We start from the raw sequence: 20,300 nt of genomic DNA, 5'->3' as shown, positions 1-20,300 counted from the left end.
GAAAGAAATGGTACTTAAGAGACACAGTGAAATAAAATAGAAAATATGGGTGGAAAAGCACTAGAAAACCAGAAGAAAGGCCATGAGTAAAGGGAAGATCTCAGTCTGCCATAATTTCTAGCTCTATTTGGGGAGGTTTAACAGCTTATCACTAAACAGACATGAGCTCTCACTCTTGCTAACACACCCAGGCAATCTGATCAAACTAATTAATATGTAAGCAATGTGTCAAATGCAAGGATTTATTTTTGCAGGCAAGTGTGGTCCTGTCTGAGCCCTGAATACACTGTGATCTATTTTTTCCCCTGCCTCTTCTGCAGGGTGGGTCCTTTATGCATTAATTTTTCCATCACGGCAGTCTTCTATAGCTTTTCAGAATGGCTTCTCTAATTCAGGGACAATATTAATTCTGAAGTGAGATTTTCTTTGCCTGCCAATACTCCTTTCAAGACAGATCACCTTGGGTCAAAGTCAGTGTTTACACTTCAAGGCTGGACTGGGAAGTGTAAAGTGGCAACAGAAGCTCTGCAGGTTTTTGGACCATGTTGGTGGATGCAGCATGGGTTTAGAGCATCCATGCTGACCGTGTAGGCTCTGGAAGGCAGGAGAGGATGCCCACTGCAGAGGCAGCACACTGCAGATCCCATCAGCAGCCATCTGAGCTGATTTCCCTGCTAGGCTGCTGAATCCTAGGGTTTTCCTTGATCCAGTGCTTGTCCCCATGCCCCAACCCACTTGGTGTGCAGAATCACATCCCCCTAAAAGCTCGGGCTGACCAGCTCAGGACTCAGTTTTCCTAGCCAAATCTTACCTCAGATACTGTGGGCTCCTAAAGAAAGTTGAGGGGCAGTGGCTGCATGGCCACAACTTCAATTCTGCTGTATCCAAATGCTTAAAATTACCTGCAGCCTCCTGCATCCCCTCTGCCTCCAGCTCCAAACTCTAACCCCAACAGCAACATTGCTGAATCCTCTAGGAAGGGACTCTGATCTCCAAATGAGTCCTATTGGAGGCTAAGGAGCTGGCCTGGCTAATTGCACTGCCTCCCTGGGTTACAGCCCTGATTACTCTCTGTAGCAACATAAAACCTGTGCTGCAGTGCCTGCTGATGGGGAGGCAGATGAGGACCTGCAAAGGGAAGGTGATGCAGAAGCTGTTCTGGCTACAATGCCTTCCCCAGTGTTATTCCCATCTGATAGAGAGGAGAACTCATCATAGCCAGGCCTGGCCATTGACATGGCTGTGTGAAGTGTCCATGAAGAGTAAAGGCAAAAAAGCTCACCAAAAGAGGATCTGGTGCTCCAGGCAAGGTTCTCATGTGCTCTGTTACCTGCTCTTTATCTGAAACATCCAGCTGGCTCACAGCTGCCAGTGATGCCAGGGCTGTGGAGCCATGTCCCACCTCACTGGGGCACTTGTAAAAATATTACCTGAGGTCTCACCATGCAGTGACTGGATTGGGCATGCTGAGTTTTTAGGAAGGAGTGTTGTCTTCCCCAGGTGCTGGTGGAACAGTGGAATTAGACTGTGACAGGTCAGCAGACTCAGACCTGCTTTCTCACTGATGTCTCCCATACTTGAAAGATCATTTATGGAATTACTTCTGCATGTCCATGACACTCATCAAGGACTGAGCTCAGCAGTGCTGTCCAAAGCATTTCTTTAATGCTGGGGACAAATTTACCTCCTTGCAATAATACCCTAGCATTGAGTGGAGTTAGACAGGGCTAAAACAGGTGTGAAGGAGAAGTATGGACCCACAGGAATATGACTGTGGGATGAATCTATGACTGGTATAAATGGTCATACACTGAAAACCAATCTCTTGCAAATGTTTTTGACCCTGCTGTTCTCTGGGTCAGGCCAGCACAGCCCTCACCACAGCCTGTCTCAGTGCTGGGCACACTGCAACATGTGCACTGCTCCTTGTCACGATGTATGTGACAGGGACAAAAGTGCTGGCAGATCCTGCTCCTGGTCTGAGCTGTGGCATCTCCTCTGCTCTCCTCCACCTGGGATGCTGGAGAAGACCTCATCCTCCAGGAAATGAGAGCTCTGCTTTTAACATCTTTCCTCAGTCCTGCAGCAGAACCAGCCTCTGTTCCTGGCATTTCTCCCCCATCTCTGATGGGTTCCTGGAGCCCCCTCGTGGCTCCTGCCACTGACAAGATCCCACCCAAGCCACCCTTGGGGAGCTGCTGGGGGGCCTAGAGCACCTCTGCTGCAGCTCCTGTGCAGCTCCAGTGCTGGGGAGGCAGCTAGAGTCACCTCGGGGATGTCACAGTGGGGACAGGGCATGGGGGTGACAACAGAGACAGGAGAGAGAACAGGGCAGACAGCCCCATGCCAAAGCCATTTCCCTGCTGTGTGAGCCTGGGAGCAGAGGAGTCCTTCGGTGGCTCTGCAGTGCCTGCCCTTGGAGCCCGCTGCTCGATGGGACAGCCAGATCCGGCGTGAGGGAAGGGAGGTGTGCGGGGAAGCGGACGTGAGACAGTGGGACAGGAGGGAGGCGGAGATCGGGGGAGGAGGCGACACAAAGGCGGGGAAAGGGGCTGTGGGGGGATGGCGGGGGGGTCTGTGGAGAAGGGGAGAGGCGCTGGGGAGCGGCGCAGGGCCGGGCCGGCCGGGCCCGCTGCCGGGGCTGGGGACGCCCGCCGGCCCGCGGGCCCCGGTGCCACTAGGTGGCACTTGAGCCTCTGGCTCGGGGCCGGGGTGCGCTGGGGCTCCCAAAGTGCTCCGGCAGCAGCTCCCGGGGGACATTCCGCCCTGGGGACTGGATACGGAGAAAACCTAGAGGCTTTTGGGACAGGGACTTCCCTCCTGTCCCCGGGCTGTGCTGGCCCTCCTCTGGCACTTTTCATGCAGAGAGGCTCATGCCACGGTCCCCTGCAGAGCTGACCTGCTGAGGTACCACACAGCTTCCACTGGAAGGTACCTCAAAAACATCTAGTGCACTCTCAGCACAGCCCAGTGGTTATTCTACAAATCGATGCTTCGTTCGGCTGTGAGAGAAAATCAGATCCATAATGCAGTGGATGGAAATATTGAGCCCTTTTTTCTCATTTTCTGTCCCATCCTCTGCCTCTACATGCACACTGTGAGGTCATGGGAAGCACCTCAGCATGGTGAGTCACACCATGTTCACGACTGGCACAGGATAACCAGGATTGTTTCAACAACCAGACATTCCCCTCTCTGCTGAAACTGAGGGAAGCCTGGGTGACCCTAAAAGGGTGCACAGAGAAAAGAAAATGCATATAACATTGAAATAAAACTAGAGAAATCTGGATGTTGTGTCATATATTGGGCAAGTCAAACATATCTCCTCTTCTCTGGATCCCAACCACTGCATCACTGGCTCCTGACAGCTGCCAGGTCTGTGACTTTGTGCTGCTGTGTAACTGTGTGTGCTGGGCCTGACTTCGATGGATGTTTTGTCATTGCTCCCCTTTGTATTCCACTGGAAGGGAAGCCCATGAGTACTTTTGAGAGTGTGAAACCTGAGGTGCTGAGGCATCACCCACCTGACAGGATACAGGCTTGGCTGAGCCTACACCACTGTTGAAGGACAGGCACAAGACTTGTGAAGGGCTGAGACACTTAGTACCCACAGAGCATCTCTTGCACACTTTTGAGAGAAAAAGACCTCTGAAATTTATTTTGAGCAATCCAGGGATAAGCTGGGGTAGGGACAGGCTTTGAAACCTGGTCCTGCCTCATTACCTGATGTCCCACACTCTCCCCAGTCCAGGGGAGTGCTTGGCATAAGAAGGGCTCAGTTTTCCTTCCCCAGGTGCCCAGACTCAGCATCCTTTGTTTGTCCAAGCACTTTTCTTGGTGACAAGTGAGTCATTGGGGAGCTCTGCAGCCTGTAAGGGTCACACCACAACCAATCCCTCTGTGCAAACCAGTGTCCTCTTAAGAGGCAGATCACAGTTGTAATGCTTTCAGACAAGCCCAAATTGCTGTGATTTTCCCCTGACAGAGCAACTGTGAAATTGCAGTGGGACAGCGTGGTGTGACAGATTATGTGGGTGGCAGGGGATGATAGCAAATCCATGGCCCTGGAGGGGGCTGAGCTGTGCTTCCAAGCACAGATAATGTGAGCTGGCTGAGCTCAGTCAACAGTTTGTTTGCAGGACCTTGTTTTGCTGGAAAAAAATAGACCCAGAAAAATCCCAGAGCATTATTTCCTTCTCTTTTTTTTCATTTCCAAAAGTTTGGCCCTGCTGAAGCTGGTGGGTGTTGGACCATGATGTGAGTCACTGCTGGTCCTGATAGCATCAGCCCCTGCTCACATGTCTGGGGTTCACTGCAATTCCCTGTAGCTTGTAACTCTCAGCATTCAGGTCTGCAGCCCTGCTCCAGGTGTGTCACTTTCTACACTAAATGCAGCCTCTTTCTCCTCTTGGGAAACCTGAGAATAAATGCCCTGGGAACCCAAAGCTTCCTGCTACAGCATGTGCATTTTTTCTCAGGACCAGTAGACCTCCTGAAGCTCCCCAAAGGGGGAAACCCTCTGCCCTGGGTGGCTGTAGCTACTTCTAGACATGGTGGTGAGGATGTGATGGATGTGGAAGCCTGCAGGTCTTTGTTAGCTGCAGCAATGAACAATCCCATCCCTGAGGGTGTTGTGTTGGGTCTACCTGCTCCATGGGGTCTAGGTTACAGTGGCACCAAGTAGAATGGTGACTGGGGAGCAATTTATCCTGAGTGGTGGCTCCTGAGGCTGCCGTTTGGTCCTTGGTGGAGCAGGGGTAGGCAATTGCTTCCTCTGAAGCTATTTATTGTGTGTCACTAGTGCTGGGGACACTGCCCATGTGTGCCATGAAATAAATGCAAATTTATGCTTGAGGCCCCTGTCTGTGCCTGTGGTAGGAAGAATTTTTAAGGCTGGTGATGTCCTCACGATGCTGGCTATCTCAAGAACACGGCCTGGAATGAAAATGATCCCAAAAAGGTTTGGTGTACAGAGAAATGTCATGGTGACATCTGCTGCTTCTGGACTTGGTGAGGCCAAAACTGTTGGGAAAGCCCTGGTGCTGGGGCTGCTTCAGGGATGAGGCGGCTCGTACAGACATCTGTGCCAAGTGACTCATTTCCTCCTGGCCACAAGGGGAAACTGCTGCTGCCAGCATGGAAACCCACATGTTTGTAGGGCCTTTCAGTCACTCCAGGGATCATCCCTCTTGCTTTCCATTTCTGGGGTGGGACATGGCAGCTGGGCTGCTGAAGAGTTGCTAAGGCTGGAAGGCAAGGCAGGAGCATGGGGGGGTTGCAAGAAGGAGAAGGTGTCTCAGACACATCCTTTGACACTGGTGCACACTGTGGTACTGCTGAGGAGACCCCCGAGCCCCCACAGCCACGGCTGGCTGTGTGCCTTGCACCTTTCACCCAGTGCAACATCCATGGCAGAGGCCTTATGTCCCCAGCATCAGTTTCTCATGGTGCCATTGGACATGATGACAATTGGACACAATGACAATGCAAATGTTGAGGCCACCGAGCCACTAACTGGTAAATGTGCTTCCCAAGCTGCTGCCTCTCATGTCCCAGCCCACCAAGCTCCCCCACCCAAGAAGGGTTTGGCTATTTAACCCTTCCACTGGCCATCCCTTGGAGCAGCAGGAGGAAGACCGGAAACTTGTGGCTGTGTGCAGACAGGGGAGTAGAAGAGGACTCGGGGGCTGAGGGATGCAGGAGAGGACCTGAGCTGTTTGCTGCCTCTGTGCACTGCTCTGAACGGGCTCGGGAGCTGTCGTTCTTCATGAGGGCTTTGTGAGCCTTGCTGTGGAGGATTATCGACAAGCAGCAGCTCTGCTCTCATTACAACCCGTAAATCACCCACCGCGGGTTGTTAGGGGGTGTGCAGAATGGCAGGAAATGCATAATCTGTTCTGTAGGCTGGAGGTGAAAACAGTTTATAGATCACATAGCTGGAGACAGGAGCATGGGGGGGTGGGGGGCTGATTTCAACAACTCACCTGGATATATGAGACCCAGCGATGGGCCATTAGTTCTCTTCAACATCTGCTGTGGCTTGTGCTTTTTGGGACAAGCACATTTACAATGTTTTTCAAATCACATCTTAGTTTTTACTCATTCTCCAACCAACCCCTCCAGGACATAAAAATTCAGCTGATGATGAGCCATGGGTTTGGGAAAAGCAGGTTGTTAGTCCTGAGGGCAGCAGTGGGCAGAGAGGGATGGTGCCCTGAGCTGAATTTGTGGAGAGCAATTTCTGCATTATTCATTCATGAGTGTGCTCGTTGGGAGTGGATCTGAGCATAAAAAATGATAGTGAACATTTGTAGCATCACAAATTGACTGCACACAGGTGATTTCACTTGCTGTCAGGACGTGGGGGCAGAGTACAGGTACCTGAGCACGTCACCAGTGCAGGGGAGAGACTGGGCACACTGGGCAAGGGAGAAGTCTGAAGCCAATGTCTGCCTGAGCCACTGTCAGGCAGCGACTCAGACACTGTGCCCTTGCTTATGGACAGAAGAAATTTAAACATCAGTTTTACAGCTCAGGGAAAGCTCTGCAGCCTTGGGCCATGGCTCCAGACTGTGCACCCATCTCAGAGCAGGGTGCTGAGCAGGGCTGGAAGCTGGGGGTTAATGGTGCTTGCTGGTCTGACACAGCTGCACTGGTTTTGCCTTCAGACCAGTTAGAAACTGCAGAAACAGCTACAGAGAAGCTGAGAGTCATTTTGTTATCCTGGACTTTGGGAAGGCTTTCCCCATGATTCCCTTGCTCTGCCTCCCTCCTCTGCTGTTTCCATCAGGCTTGGGGCACACAGGAGTGTGAGAAGCTGCTCAGAAAGCTGAGGGATGCAGTTTGGGTGAGGTGTGGTATGCCTGGTCCTTAGGAAAGCTTGCTGATTTGGGTGGGGGCACCTGTGGCCTCCTGCAGGACGAGGATGTAGGCTTGGCTTGCCCGGGAGGACTTCCTTGCAAATGAGCTCTGTCCGATTTCTCCTTAATGGTATCTTCAGTGGGGGCTGAGCTGGGACTTACAAACCTTTTTTCAGATCTCAGTCTGGACTCCCTGGGGAAAGCCAGTCTGTGAGGAGTGGGGGCCAGAGGGCACAATGTGCAGGGGATAAGCTGTGTCGATAGCTAGCGTAGGTGGATGAAGATTCTGTGTGCTACCATGCTATAAACAGTAACAAAGACACCAAACCCACACAGACAGGTCGCTGATGAGACACCAGCAGCCTTAACAAGAGACTGAGGAGCCATCCAGCTGCCTCCAGCAGGTGCTGGTGGTGAGATATGCTTCATGTCTCATCAGTGCTGGGGAAGTGCTGACAAGGGAAACAAAAGGTGTGAGCCGGGATGGAGAAGGAGAAGCTGGATGGAAAATGTGTCTTTAGATCCATTTCTAAGTGAGAAAAATCTTGAACATATTAGAAGACTGCAAGGGGAGGGGTTGGGCCACTCAGCAGTGTTTGGATCACCCCACGGCAGCACTGCAGCACGATGGGCTCTTGGTGTAGTCACTGAGAGCACCAGTCTGGGCTGTGCCTCCGTGCAGTGACTCCAGCAAACACTTGTGCACCAGTGCTGTGAGCAAAGCTGAGCTGGATCCCAGATCCTGGGCCACTTACTGCTGGAACTGCCAGCCTGGGAATGTCCTGTACCTTCCTCTGATGCAACTAACTTTGGGAACTGGGTGATGAAGGAGGGTACAGCATGGGGTGGCTGTCACTCCCAGCCTGTCCCATCTGCTTTGTACCAAGGTCAGAAATGTTTTGTGTTGTTTTTTTTTTTTTAATTTGGTTGGCTTTTGGAGTCTTTTTTTCACCCCCTAGCTGTGTAATTTCATCTATAAAATGCTGAAGTGTCAGCTGGGATCAAGTCCTGCCTTTCATTTTCTGTTTCTGCTTAAATTGATATTGATGTAGTGTTTATCTTTATTTAATATTCATGATGATAAAAGACTTGGAGTCATTCCCTTTTAATTACATCCCTCTCACAGAAACAGTCTAGTGCAATTAGAGGCCTTCCAGTGCATGAAAGAAAAACAAAGTTTTTGCCCCCACTTCTGGAAGTGCCAAGTGGGGTTCCCAGGGGCAGCCCCCTTCCCTCTGCTCTGGTGGCCTCTGAGCAGGAGTTCCTATGCAAGGCTCCTCTGGGCTGTGCTGTTAGGGAATCCACAACACTTGGTGACCACCTGCAGCCCTCTAATGTGGGGCAGTGTCTGGGAGATATAGGAAAGAGGCAAATGTGCAGCTCCATTGGATGGGGGCAGGTGGCTTTGAGTGCAAGGAAAAGCAGCTGGGGTTTCCTGAGGGGGGGTTGTGATGTGGGAGCTCCATTTCTGTCCTTGCAGAAGCCCCCCTATGGGGGTGACTGGAGCCCCTGTGCTTGGATGGGGGGGAATTGGAGCCCCTGTGCTCTCTACCCTCCCTTCTGGCTGGGGATGTGTCCTTGTGCAGCTCAGAGTCTGTCCTTTCCCTCCCAGCAATAACCACTTAAATAAAATCTGGGAAAATGACCATGGAGTGATGCCTTGATGGCAAGGCAATGAGCAGCTCTCCTCTTTAGCACTCAGGCAGCATTCCTCTTCTCGCCCATTACCTTATCCACGAGCAAATTGTTATATTGAGCTGTGCAAATTGCCCAGGAGCTTCAGCTGGGAGCCTGAACCTTTTCTGACACATCAAGCCAATCTGTCTGAGCGTGCCTAATGTTCAGACATGGTCTGGTGATCAGCATCTCTTTTGGCAGCTGGGCCAGTGGTGGCTTCTGCTCTTGGTGTGGTTGGTGACAGGAGGCAGCAAGCCTGAGGACTTCCTGTGGACTGTGACAACTCTTCCTGCTGTCTCAGAGCTAGGTTTTCACAAGTCTTTGAAAATTTGAGCCCTGAAGAGTTGGATGTCAGCATCCTACATGGAAACATCCCATGTTCCACTCTGTTTGGGGACCCCTGTGCCAAAGAACTTTCTGTTCTTGGGCTGCCTTTTAATCAGATAATTAATCAGATAATTTAATCAGATGTTGCTGCTCACATCCTGCTCACAACCAGCTGATTGCCACCTGCAGCTTTCTCATGTTCAGTGGCTGTTTCCAGCAGCAGTGTCCTTTGGCTGAGACAGCACCTTAATGAGGAGCTCCTTTAAAGTCTCTGCTCTGTTCAGGCAGGGCTGAGTGCAACAGGCCGATCATTTTCACCCTGAAAAATGTACATAATTCCATTTTACATAGGGGATAATCACTGCAGAACTGACTCTTATTTCCATCCTTTCCCTGCTGTAATTACTATCCCCCTGCTGGATGTCTGTGCATGATGAGTGAAAATTTAAACTGCCCTGGGTGATGGGACATAGACCTTGCTGAAAAATTTAAATGTCTTGTATCCAGAGAAGGCTGGCCCATAAATAAAGGATGAAGTCTCCACTGCAGGAGGGGGAGAGCTAGTGCAGCTCCCTATTTAACACCTTCCTGCCCACCTCCATCCTTGCTTGGAGCTGTGGTTCTTCTCCTTGCTGAAATCTAGGAACTTGTAGGAGCCCTAGAGCGTCAGAGGCTGAAGCCACAGAGCTAGGGGGCCTGGCTGAGTCACTGTGTGTGTTTTAAGGAAGCCTTGGATTTAGGAGTAAATTGAAACAACCATCCTGAGTTTAAGTGGGCATGTTGATCCATTTAGCCTAAGAGCTAAAGCTGCTGGTACCTGTGGAGCAGAGAGGCTTAGCTAGAGCAGAAGTAATAGGCCAGTTTTTCATTGAAAAATGAGGACTACAAGTAATTAATCTCCTTGTGACACAGAGGGGGTGCTGGGGGAGAATGATTATAACATGCCCTGAGCACTAGCATGAATAACTCACTATCCCTTCAAAGGTCAGAATTTTTTTAGTTTCACCGTAGAGAACTGTTTCTATTCCCACATCTCTTCAGAGGTACTTTACACTCATAATTTGCAGATCAGCCCAGACAGTCACAGATGAAATGACAGCTTGGTGAAAAATCTCTCCCAGTAGTAAGTTGCTATTTCTGTGCATTACTGACTGTGCTGCTTGAGTTCACTGTAAAGAACAGGAGTTGGAGACCTAAGGCATCATCAGGTCTGACTCCCTTCTGTCACATGCACAACATCACACAGACTTCAGGGATCCCTCCCCCATCTTCTGCTGCCAGCAAGGGCTCAGCCAGCACACAGAGATAAGGGTCAGTCTCCCCAGCATGTCTGTCCTCAGTCCACACTGATTTAAGCAGTTGCACTGAGGAGGAAATTGTGTGGGATGGACCAATGTTTCAGGAAGAGGCAGTGACTCTTCCTACCTCACAGGTGGTAAATTTGCTCTGAATGTGAAATCTCTCATTTCCAGTTTAATGTCCCAGGAATGAGCTGAGAGGCTCCTGTCTCTCACCCCAGCACCAGGCACCTTTAGGCAACTGAAAGTCTCAAAGATGTTAAATTCCTCTTCAGTTCATTGAAAAGTGGAAAAGAAAGACCCAAATTGGTGTCTCCAAGGGGTGAATTCAACAGCCTCAGACGTGCAAATCCACTTGGGAAATTCCCTAAAAAGCCACCTCCATGTATCTGCTGTCTGTGGAAGACTGGGTGTGATGAGTGGGATGCAGGCACAGACATGTTAAAAGCTGTGCTTAGATGGCTCTGTGGCACCTTCTGCCATCAGCTCTCAGGGGTGGGGAGAGGCAGTAAGACAGGCAGGATGGAATATTTGCTTCCATTAACATGGGTAATTACTTTGTCATTCCCTTTTCAGAGCTGGTGCAGTGAGCTGTGCAGAGCAGATGGAAATTGCATTGGTACAATTTGGGGGTGATGTAGAAATTGGCTAAACTGCCAGGACATCCTTCACTGGGGTCCTGTGGAGGTGGGTGACTCCACTGTAGTGGGTGTGCTAAAAAAAACATCTTATGGGGTGGTATGGGGTCACAGGGATGGGGGAGCTCATTCCTGGACTTGCTTCTTAGCGAGGTTTGTGTGGGTTCCTCCAATTAAACCATTACACTTAATTACTTGGAGCTCCCTGTGGAGGCTAACAGGTAACAAACTTGAGAGTTGATCTTTATTAACTGTGGGTTAGGATATTGGGTAGGGAAGTGCAGGTTGCTCTGGAATTTGCTGTCTGAATCCTGGAGAAACTCTGCTCCCATCTCCTGAGTGTCCCTGTCCCAAAGGCAGGCAGTGGCACACAGTCCCTGTTAGCACTGCATTCTCTGCAAGGTGTTTCCATCAGGTGGCTCTTCCCCTTCCCAGGACTGAAGGGGCTCCGGATTTTGCAGGATGACCTCAAGGGCCACAGATCTTTTGTTTGCAGGGCTTCTTTAGAGGGAAACTCCCAGAAATGGAATGTTACCCCGGAGTGCAATCAGGAAAGATCATGTTGGTGGCTTGGGGACTCTGTAACAATCTGGTAGAGGTGACCAGAGATGCCTATCTGTTCCATCTTCCTGCATTCCAGCTATTTTTCTGTGCTGGAGACTTTAGATGGAGATTTTCTAAAGGCCAGAGCAGTTTATCCAGCTCTATTCCAGCTGTGTTCTGCCTGCAGCAAGTAGTTTGTAATAGTTCTTTTTTCTTGCCTTGTGCTGCCTGTTCACACCTCTCTGGTGTGGCCCATCCTCCCCCAAGCACAGTGAGGAAGCCCTTTCATCTTGCAGCTTCACTGTGAAGAAACAAGGAACTCTGGGTTTGTATTAATTTTGAAGAAATAGATATTTTGATTGTCAAGTCAATCCCAGGTTATTTTGGGCAAATGCAGTTTGACAGACCATTATTTTGAAGGGACATGGATCATTTAACTAAGCCTAATTGCCTCTGTGTGACAATTAGTCACTCGGGCTGAGGAGGAATTGGTGTCACCATCATTTTGCATCTGGGAGCCAGTGACTAAATCTAACAAAAGTGTTTGAATCAGAACTTCTATGTACATACATTCATTTTTATGCAAAATTGGCCACATCTCATGGGTCTGGGCAAGACTGTGTGAGTGTGTGGTTGTGCTGCAAGGGTGCAAAGAAGTGCTGGGGATTTGGGAAAATGAGGAGGAGAATGAGGTTTTCAAGTGCCTTCTTGGCTGGAGATATGGGGAGCTGCTCCTGTAGGTATGGGGAGCAGTGCTCAGTGCCAGTTTTGCTCTGAGATACAATTAACCTCTTGGCAAGGGTGATAGGCTCATGTTTGCAGTATAAACCTAGTGGAGGGAGGAAAACAGCCAAAGGTCTGGAGAAGGGAAGGGTTCCACAGTCCTTGGACTGCTCCATCACCTGGTGGAGTCACCTTGAAAAGCAAGTCAAGAAGCTTGAGACCAAGGGTGCAAGGCTGTTCCTCAGGATGAGGTGAAAGACTTTCCTCTTTAATTTCCAGGAGGTAAATGAGGCTCTGTGGTTGTGTCCTGGCAGTGGTCAGGGTTACACAGCAAGGAGTAAGGGCTTGCAAGTTCCACTGCCACCCCGTAGCACGCCATGTGACGCTGAGGTGGTTTATTTGCTATTTACACTTTCAATGTGTCAGGTAAATCTTGCCAGATTTTGAGGCTCTCAGTTGTCTTCAGTGTTGAATTCAGTGGTGGGAATGTTTTGTGAAGGAAAGGTGGGAGGGCAGTGCTCCTTTGCTTCAGGTGCCACAGGCACTGGAATGCCACTGCAGAATTGGAGGGTGGTAAGTGGCTTCTGGGAACTTGCTCTCCTGTCCCACAAAGCCCAAAGTTTCCAAAGTCTTTCACTTTTTCAGAGAACTGCAGACTGTCAGCTGAACGTTGCAAGCCAGCAAAGGAGCCAGGAAATGAACTCCTCCATGAAACAAAAATCAAACTGACTCATTTGTTTTCAAGGTTCTTTACCCCAGCAAAAATGAAAGCCATAATCACACAGGGGAAATAGGAAGATAAATTGGGTGTTATTTCAAGTATCGCTTGCTCACATAATTTTATTGTGATGTTTGCAAGAATGGGTATTTGTTCCAAAGCTTTGGAATCTGGATTCAGACAAATTCTTGTTACTCTAAGCTTTTAGGAAAAAAAAAAAAAAAAAAAGATGTTTTATGCCTCATAGTCATAGAGCACAGCTTGAAAATTGTGGCCTGAGATTGACTTAGAAGCTCAGCAACCAGAAAATGAGTAAGGAGAACTCAGAGGACACTTTGTCAGATTCAGGCCAGGAGGCCTTGCCTTTGCACACCTCTGCCACGATGCAGTGCAGATAATGAATGTGTCTCAATGTCTGGGGACACCGAGGGGTTGGTGTGTGAGCAGCCTGTGACCAAAGCAGCCTCCCGGGGAGCTCATTTGTCTGCAGCATCTCTGCAGCTGGAACCTCCTGGGAACAGGGGAGCAGGGTACCTGGGTTATTTGTCTCACTGAATGCAGGAAGGACTTGGTGCTGACGTCAGGGAAGATGTTGTGAGAGCTGCCAGACCCTTTGACCACCAAATTTCTGATTTTATTGTGCCCCAATGCTGTCATCAGATGAATGCAACTCCCGCTCCTCCTCTGAACAGCTTTGACAGCTGCTCTGATGGAAACAAAACTGAATTGGCCCCTCTCCTGTTTTGATCAAGACAAATGTGCTTTCAAACAGCCAAACACACATTCTCAGGACAATAAATTTTAGGGACATATCAAGTAATCTGTGTGTGAGATGGAAAGCAGTGCAACATTGAGGGAGATTTGGATCTAACACAATCTTTTCATGCTCTTGAGAAATCAAATACCCTGACTCACTATGGCCTTAAGGGAAGGGAGTGAAGGGGAGACAGAATCAGTGTGGTACAGTTGAAGTAAGATTGTGCCAGGTTCCCTCACATCTCCATCCCACTCCCAGCAGATGGATGCCCATCACAAGGAGACCCTGGTGTTACACACACCATTTCACAGCTGTCTGAGCCAAGTGAAGCCTGGATGGCTGCTAATGTGCCTTGCAGAACTGTGTCCCCTCTTCATTACTGATGTTTAAATCCATTAATTTTGCCATTGCCTTGGTGTTGAGGATCCAGCACAGACAATGTTGAGTGTTCCTGGAGGCAAAAGTCTGGCTGAAAACACCTCCCACTCCACTCAGCTGCTGTCCTCACCCACACTGCCCAGGAGGAGCTGGACTCAGGTCCTTTGGTGCAGGTGCTGCTGAGAAGGTCTGCTTCAATGAAGAAGAGAGAAATGTCCTGGTGAATGCAGGGGATGAAAAGTTTTATCCCTGTCCTGCTTTCATCTCCTCCCCCACAACTTGTTCAGTGCTGTTTTGGGCATTGTCCTGCTTTAACTGGCCTATGATGCATTTTCTGAGGTGGGTGGCTGCCACCTGTCACTCCAAGGTGTCACACCTTTGAGAGCAGAGATTATTTCAGAACAGAATAGTTATGAAGTAGCAATAAGAAGGAGCTGGGGTTTTAAGAAATAATCCCAGCGGTCTTTGAGGGAAATTCTAGCTATTCTTTTGCCCCCAAGAAAGGGAGAAACAGTCAAAAGAAACAAGGTAATATTCAGCAGGAAGAAGCAAAAATTCATCTGATATGTCAATGCTCCCTGACTGGTTCTGGCCAAGTAATTCACATCTCATGGATGTAGCCCAGCTTGTCTGGACTCTAAGGCTGTCACAGGAGATGCTCTCAGCCCAGTGACAATCCAGTCCCAACCAATAATCAGCTTCACTCTCTTTCAGTGTTTCAAAACTGAGTTTGGCTGACTTCTGTTCCTAACTAGGAGACACTGAGCAGGATCAGAGTCTCCTCTGCAGGGACCCAGTAGTGAGCATCTCGTCATTAGGAAATGACAATACGCATAAACGTGTAGGCTAGGAGTTGTTCCTCCCTTAACTTAAATATTGAATCTCTGGGAGCTACAAAGCCTGGCTCTGCTGCAGTTAAGAACTTTCCATGTGATGTCCAGAGCAGCAGCAAAGTCTCTGATGCTCTGCATGGCTGCCTGTGCTGCTTAGCTAGAATATTGCATCTCCTAGTGAAATGGTCAAAGCTAAAGGTGGGGAGGAAAACCTTCTTGTACTCATGAAAGTGATTTACCTGCCAATATTTCCAGTCCTTAAGGGATTTCCTTGTTTCTACTTTTGATATACCCTTGCCATGCCCCTGAATCTTATACCACAGAGTGAGCTCTCCTCTCCATGGAAGTGTAGTGGGGCAGGTTGTTGGCAGATGTGGGTTTCTTAGCAGCTTCAATGGGGACAGGTACATGCATCTTAAACATCAAGCTCTCGGCTTGGTTTCCCTCCCCACCCCTTTTTCATTTTAGGCTTGTACTGTTGACATAAACTGTGTTTGAACTGCTTGCAGAGTTGACAGCCAGTAGTCAGGCAGCCTGTTACACTGATGCTGTGCTCTGGTACCAGTCACTCCCTGAAACGTGGGGCAGGAAAACGTTTGGTCCAACTCATGGCAAGAAACCATCTCCCACTGGTGTGTAAATAACTCCCCTTCTGCTGATCTGCAGATTTATGTTTGTCTTTCTGGGTCCTTTGCTATGTCCCACAAACACCCTGATTCCTGTTTGCCTTCCTGATCCCTGCCCCAGTGCTCAGGTATCCAATGGAGAGCTCTGACTCCCCAGTAAAACTGGGATGAGGCAGGGAGTGGGGTTATGCTGAGGTGAAGCCAAAAGGCTGTAGGAGGGAGCCAGGAGGATTTTTGTCCTGCTTGGTTCTTCTACTCATTTTTATGTCCTGTGGGAGATGAAGCTGAAGGCCTGGGATGAAACTGTGGGATGGCTTTAGACCATGAATCTTTGACCTGGAAGACAAAGTTTTGTTGGCAGAGGGAGTTCAAGACAGAAAAGGAGGCGTGTGTGACCCTGGCCATGATGCAATGCTGGGACTAGGACAGGTCAGAAGAGTTCCTGGGGAAAGATTTTCCATGCAGTGCAGGTCTCTGGGCATCCCCTAGGGCCAGAGCATCCTGCAGTAGAAAAGGCCAGGCTTCTCCAGATGGAACATTGATGAATTTGGATGGATTTGCTGTCACAGCCAGCTCCAGCACTTGGACAGCTGCAGATCCGACAGCTCCCACAATCAGCTGCGTGGCCAAGTCTGTGCTGGGGATGGAGATGCTGCCAGGCATGCCACAGGAGCTGTGGACATGGGTGGCAGGTCTGCGAGGTCTGGGATGTGTCTCTTGGTACCTCTGGCAGAGCAGGGGGTCAGAAGTGTTTGGAGGAGCAGGAAGTGGCATCTGAGAGGTGGCTGTGGCAGCAGGGAGACAGGGATGTAAAGAGGGAGGGGGAGTCCAAGGACCCGTATTTCTGGGCTAGGGGGCTGTCCAGCTGTGGCTTATTCAGGTGGATGCTGTGGGGAGCAAAGATCCCTCCGTGCGGGTTTGAGGACCAGATTTCTTGGCTTGCAGCCACTAGAGGCTGCCCTGCTCCAGCTCCTGAGCTTCCACTCCTTGGGATAACTGCAGCTTTGCTGTCTGTGCTGGAGGAATCAGGAGAAGACCTGAAGTTTTTTTTCTCCTCTCTTCTACTGGCAGGTGTTGCAGCAAACCTGTGACCTCAGGGCTGTACCTTGTGTCCCTGCTCACAGGCAGAGGAACTGAGGTACCAGAAGCTGCGTGAGGGACATTATCACAGAACCCAGTGCCTGTCTGTGGCTGCTGCCACAAAAGGGGGCAGGAGCACACCCTGTGTGTGTCTGTGTGTCTGTCTGTGTGTGTAATAGCAGCACAATCCGCAGAGCTGCTGGGGGAGCCTGGGGGGACCCGATTCTGGGACCAGCTGGACAAACCTGATGGCTGGGACTGGAAACACCAGAGCTTCTCTGGGAGACCTGTAGTGTCTCCAGCTGCAGATGCACCCTCAGTCCTGCACTCATACACCTCTGCAAGCCCAGCACCCCTTTGCTAAGTCCCTGTGCTGGGGGAAGATCACTTCTTCTTAACTTCATTGTCGACACACCCACTGCAATGTCCTATTCAACAAAAATCCTGCCTGTATGGTCCAGGCATTTCTGCCCTGCATGGTGGCAGATGCAGAGATGTAGCTGTAGAAAGGTAAGACCTGAGCTGTGCTGAGTGGGTTGGAAATATCCCTGAGACAAATCCTGCTGCCCTGAGACAAAGCCATGGTGATGGAGATGTGAATTCCAGGCAGGATGCATGAGGTGATCCCATGGGGGTGCTGAACAGATTATCCTGATGGTCCCTCATAGCCTTCAGATGGCCCAAAAGCTTCTGGGCTGACATCACCAAGTCCTCAGCACCAAACCTGCCTCTCTGTCCCTTTCATTTGAGGGGGAGTGTGTGGGTCCCACCCCGGTTTGCAAGGTGCCACACATGACACTGGGCTGGCTCACGGGCCAGGTCTAGTGTCACTGGATCTGGCACAATTCCTCGATGTCCCAGCCATCCCAGAAACAGCTGTGTGCTCCACCGTGTGGCAGCAGGCAAGGCAGTGCTGGGGAGGGATAGTTCCCAGGGAGTCAGGCAGGTTTGGGGTGCTCATGGGTCAGAGCCACCACTCCTCTGTTTCTCCTTTGATCTCATTCATTGCTGCTCCTCTCTTTTCTCCCGTGCCCTACAGAGGTTGTCATAAATCTCTGCTCCTGCCCTGCTGCTGATGGGCTGCGTTGTCCAGAGCCAGCAGGATCCTCAGGTGGTGTAAATTGATGTGGCTACCCTGTGATGAGGGTTCTGGCACACAATTAACCTAGATGAGGATCTGCTCCATAGTCTCTATTTCATTGTTATCGAAGTCCAAGCTTGGTTTCCAGTGCCTGAAAGTCGCTGCCTTCTATCACATTTGGTCTTTGGCAGACCAGTGTGTTGACAAAGACATTTTCGTTTATCTTCTCAGTGCATCTGTTGCAGCCGGATTCTTCTCTGACCCTCATGTTTTCAATAATCTTTTTCCTCCTTCCCTCCAGCATTACAGAGCCTCTTATTCATTTGAGAGGTAAGTATTTATGTATGTGATGGTGAGGAAAACTTAATCAATAATGCCTGTGAATAACATTTCTTTGTGTGTTAGACCCATCAGATCTACCCCCACCCCCACCTTCCTTTGTTTTGTTGAGCATTTGGAGTGGGTTTTTTGTTTATTTTTATCCTTTCCCTGTAGAATTCACATTCTGCTCTGGGCTCTTTTTTTTTTTTTTTTTTTTTCTTCCCATAGTTCAATTGTCAGAGGAAGAAAGTGTACTCCAAGTAAAAGCTGATCTCACCAGTCCCCTCCACCTGCACCATGTCTGTCCAGGGGGCTGCTCACCCTGCCGCCCCCAGCCTTTCCAGGAGGGATAGGGAAGTCTCTCCCTGAAAATTCAGTCTCACATCTTCTGAACACAGACTTCTCTGTTGGCAAGTGGTTCCCCAAATCTCCACATTTCAGAACTGAGTGGTGAAATGCAGCTCCAAAATCCTCATGCACAGATTTTATTTTTTTTTTTTTTTATTTTCCCTCCAGGTGATTTAAAAATAAGAGACATGAAATTGTGTCTTCCAGAGCAAGAGTCTTAATGAGGCTGCAGCTGCTCTCTTTGCAAGGGCAGGATGCTGTGGGCACTGGACTTGTTGCCTTCTCAGGGTGAGCTGGGGCAGCCCAGAGGTTGCTCTTGACAGGGATTGTGATAGGATGCTCCAGCTCCTGCTGTAGCTGAAGGGCTGGATGCTAGGAAAGCACTGATGGGAAAACCCCCTCTAATCCTTCTCCCTGCTGTATTTTCTATGCAGTGGGTGCCAGATGAGTCTCATGTAAACCACACTGTGTGGGACAGTCTCAGTGTGGACCAGTCCCCACCCAGTGGTTCAGCTCAGCTCTTCCACACCTCCCCACAGCGTTTCTGGCTGTTCTGGCCATCAGCATCCCTGGGGATCCTGCTCTGGACATGGCTGAGCTGCTCTTCCTGTGCCCTGCAGCACGCGTGGCAGCTACATGTGCATTCTGCCCGGTGCCTGTGGTAGTCAGAGGGAAGCTCATACACCGTGGTGATGCCTCTGTGTTTGTGGGAAGCAGCTACAGGAAACTAATGGACCATGAAATTATCCAAGGAAAGAAAAAAGAAGGAGAGAGATAGAGCAAACTGCACTGCATCCACAACCTGCTCCACTCTCAGCCAATTTAATGCACTGGGAAATAAGATATAGTAGTTTTATGCTGAAGACAGGAGGGGCTGGTAAAATGGCTCTTTCCAGCTTATTTGAGTGACCTAGTGTGAAGCTACACTGGAAAGATCGATTTCCTGGGAGAAGCTACAAGGAAATGTTACTGCATTAAAAGAAAAGGAAAAAAGAAAAATAACAACAACAAAAAAACCCATCTTTCAGGGGAAAATGGATAGTCATAATCATCCTTCTGATAGTAAAGTGGACCAATCTAGTAATCTTTATCCTAAGGGATCCCAAAGTGTGTTACCAAATTGTGTGTACAGAAATTCCTTGCCATTTTTCTGGAGCTCCACATCCAGTGGGGGAAGGACACATGGGGGGAAAATGTGCTTGCAAACAGAGACTGCAGGGAGAAATTGAGAGATATGAAATAGCTACTTAGAGCAGAATTCAGCAATGGGGCAGCATCCCTGAGTGAGAGGGATGGAGGTTGCTAATGGCCCTGAGTGGGTGCAAGGAAAGCAGCAGCAGCTTTTCATCACCAGGCTCCCTATCTAACCTAATCTGGTCTAATCAATTCTGTTTTTTACATTCCTGCCACAGCAGTGTCTGAGATGGGAAATGAAGTTGTCTGCAGTAACTAGAGCTGTTTGGGAAATGCGTTATTTTTTCCCATCAAAAACGTCTGTTGAGAACATATGTTTTTGTTGAAGCAAGAGAAAAGCCCTCTGATTTTTATTTAGTCTATTCAAAATCTGGAGCTCAGGGTTTCAGGTTGCTGGAGTGTCTATTGGAATTACTGCACTTCTCAACTCACAGGGAAGAATTGTCTGGGGAAATGTTAAGTGTCCATTTGATCAAAAAGCTTCTTTATTGCTGTGTTGCTGCAGGAGTAGAACATGACTAGTCTGACTCTGCCAAAGCATCAGTCAGAGATCATTTACCCATCCTGCTGCAAGCTCACCAGGTGATGATAATCTGTTATGGCTGCACCTTTTTCCACACCTTCCTATACAGAATAAGAAAATACCAGGTTGGAAGGGACCTCAGGGATTATTTGGTCCAAAATTCTTGGCAAAAGCATGGTCCACACAAAATGGCCTGCAACTGTCTCCAGCTGAATGTTAGAAGTGCCCAGTGATGGGCAATATACCACTGGGAAGATGATTCCAATGACTAATTATTATCATAGTGAAAAAATTTCCTTTTGTGTCCAATAATCTTATTTATCCTCAGGTTTTGCATGCCCCAAAACAGAATCTGTCACCGAGACCCAACCCAGG

This window comes from Lonchura striata, chromosome 9 (assembly GCF_050655825.1).
Source record: "Lonchura striata isolate lonStrDom1 chromosome 9, ASM5065582v1, whole genome shotgun sequence".
Lineage (NCBI taxonomy): Eukaryota > Metazoa > Chordata > Aves > Passeriformes > Estrildidae > Lonchura > Lonchura striata.
This window is presented reverse-complemented; position numbering follows the sequence as displayed.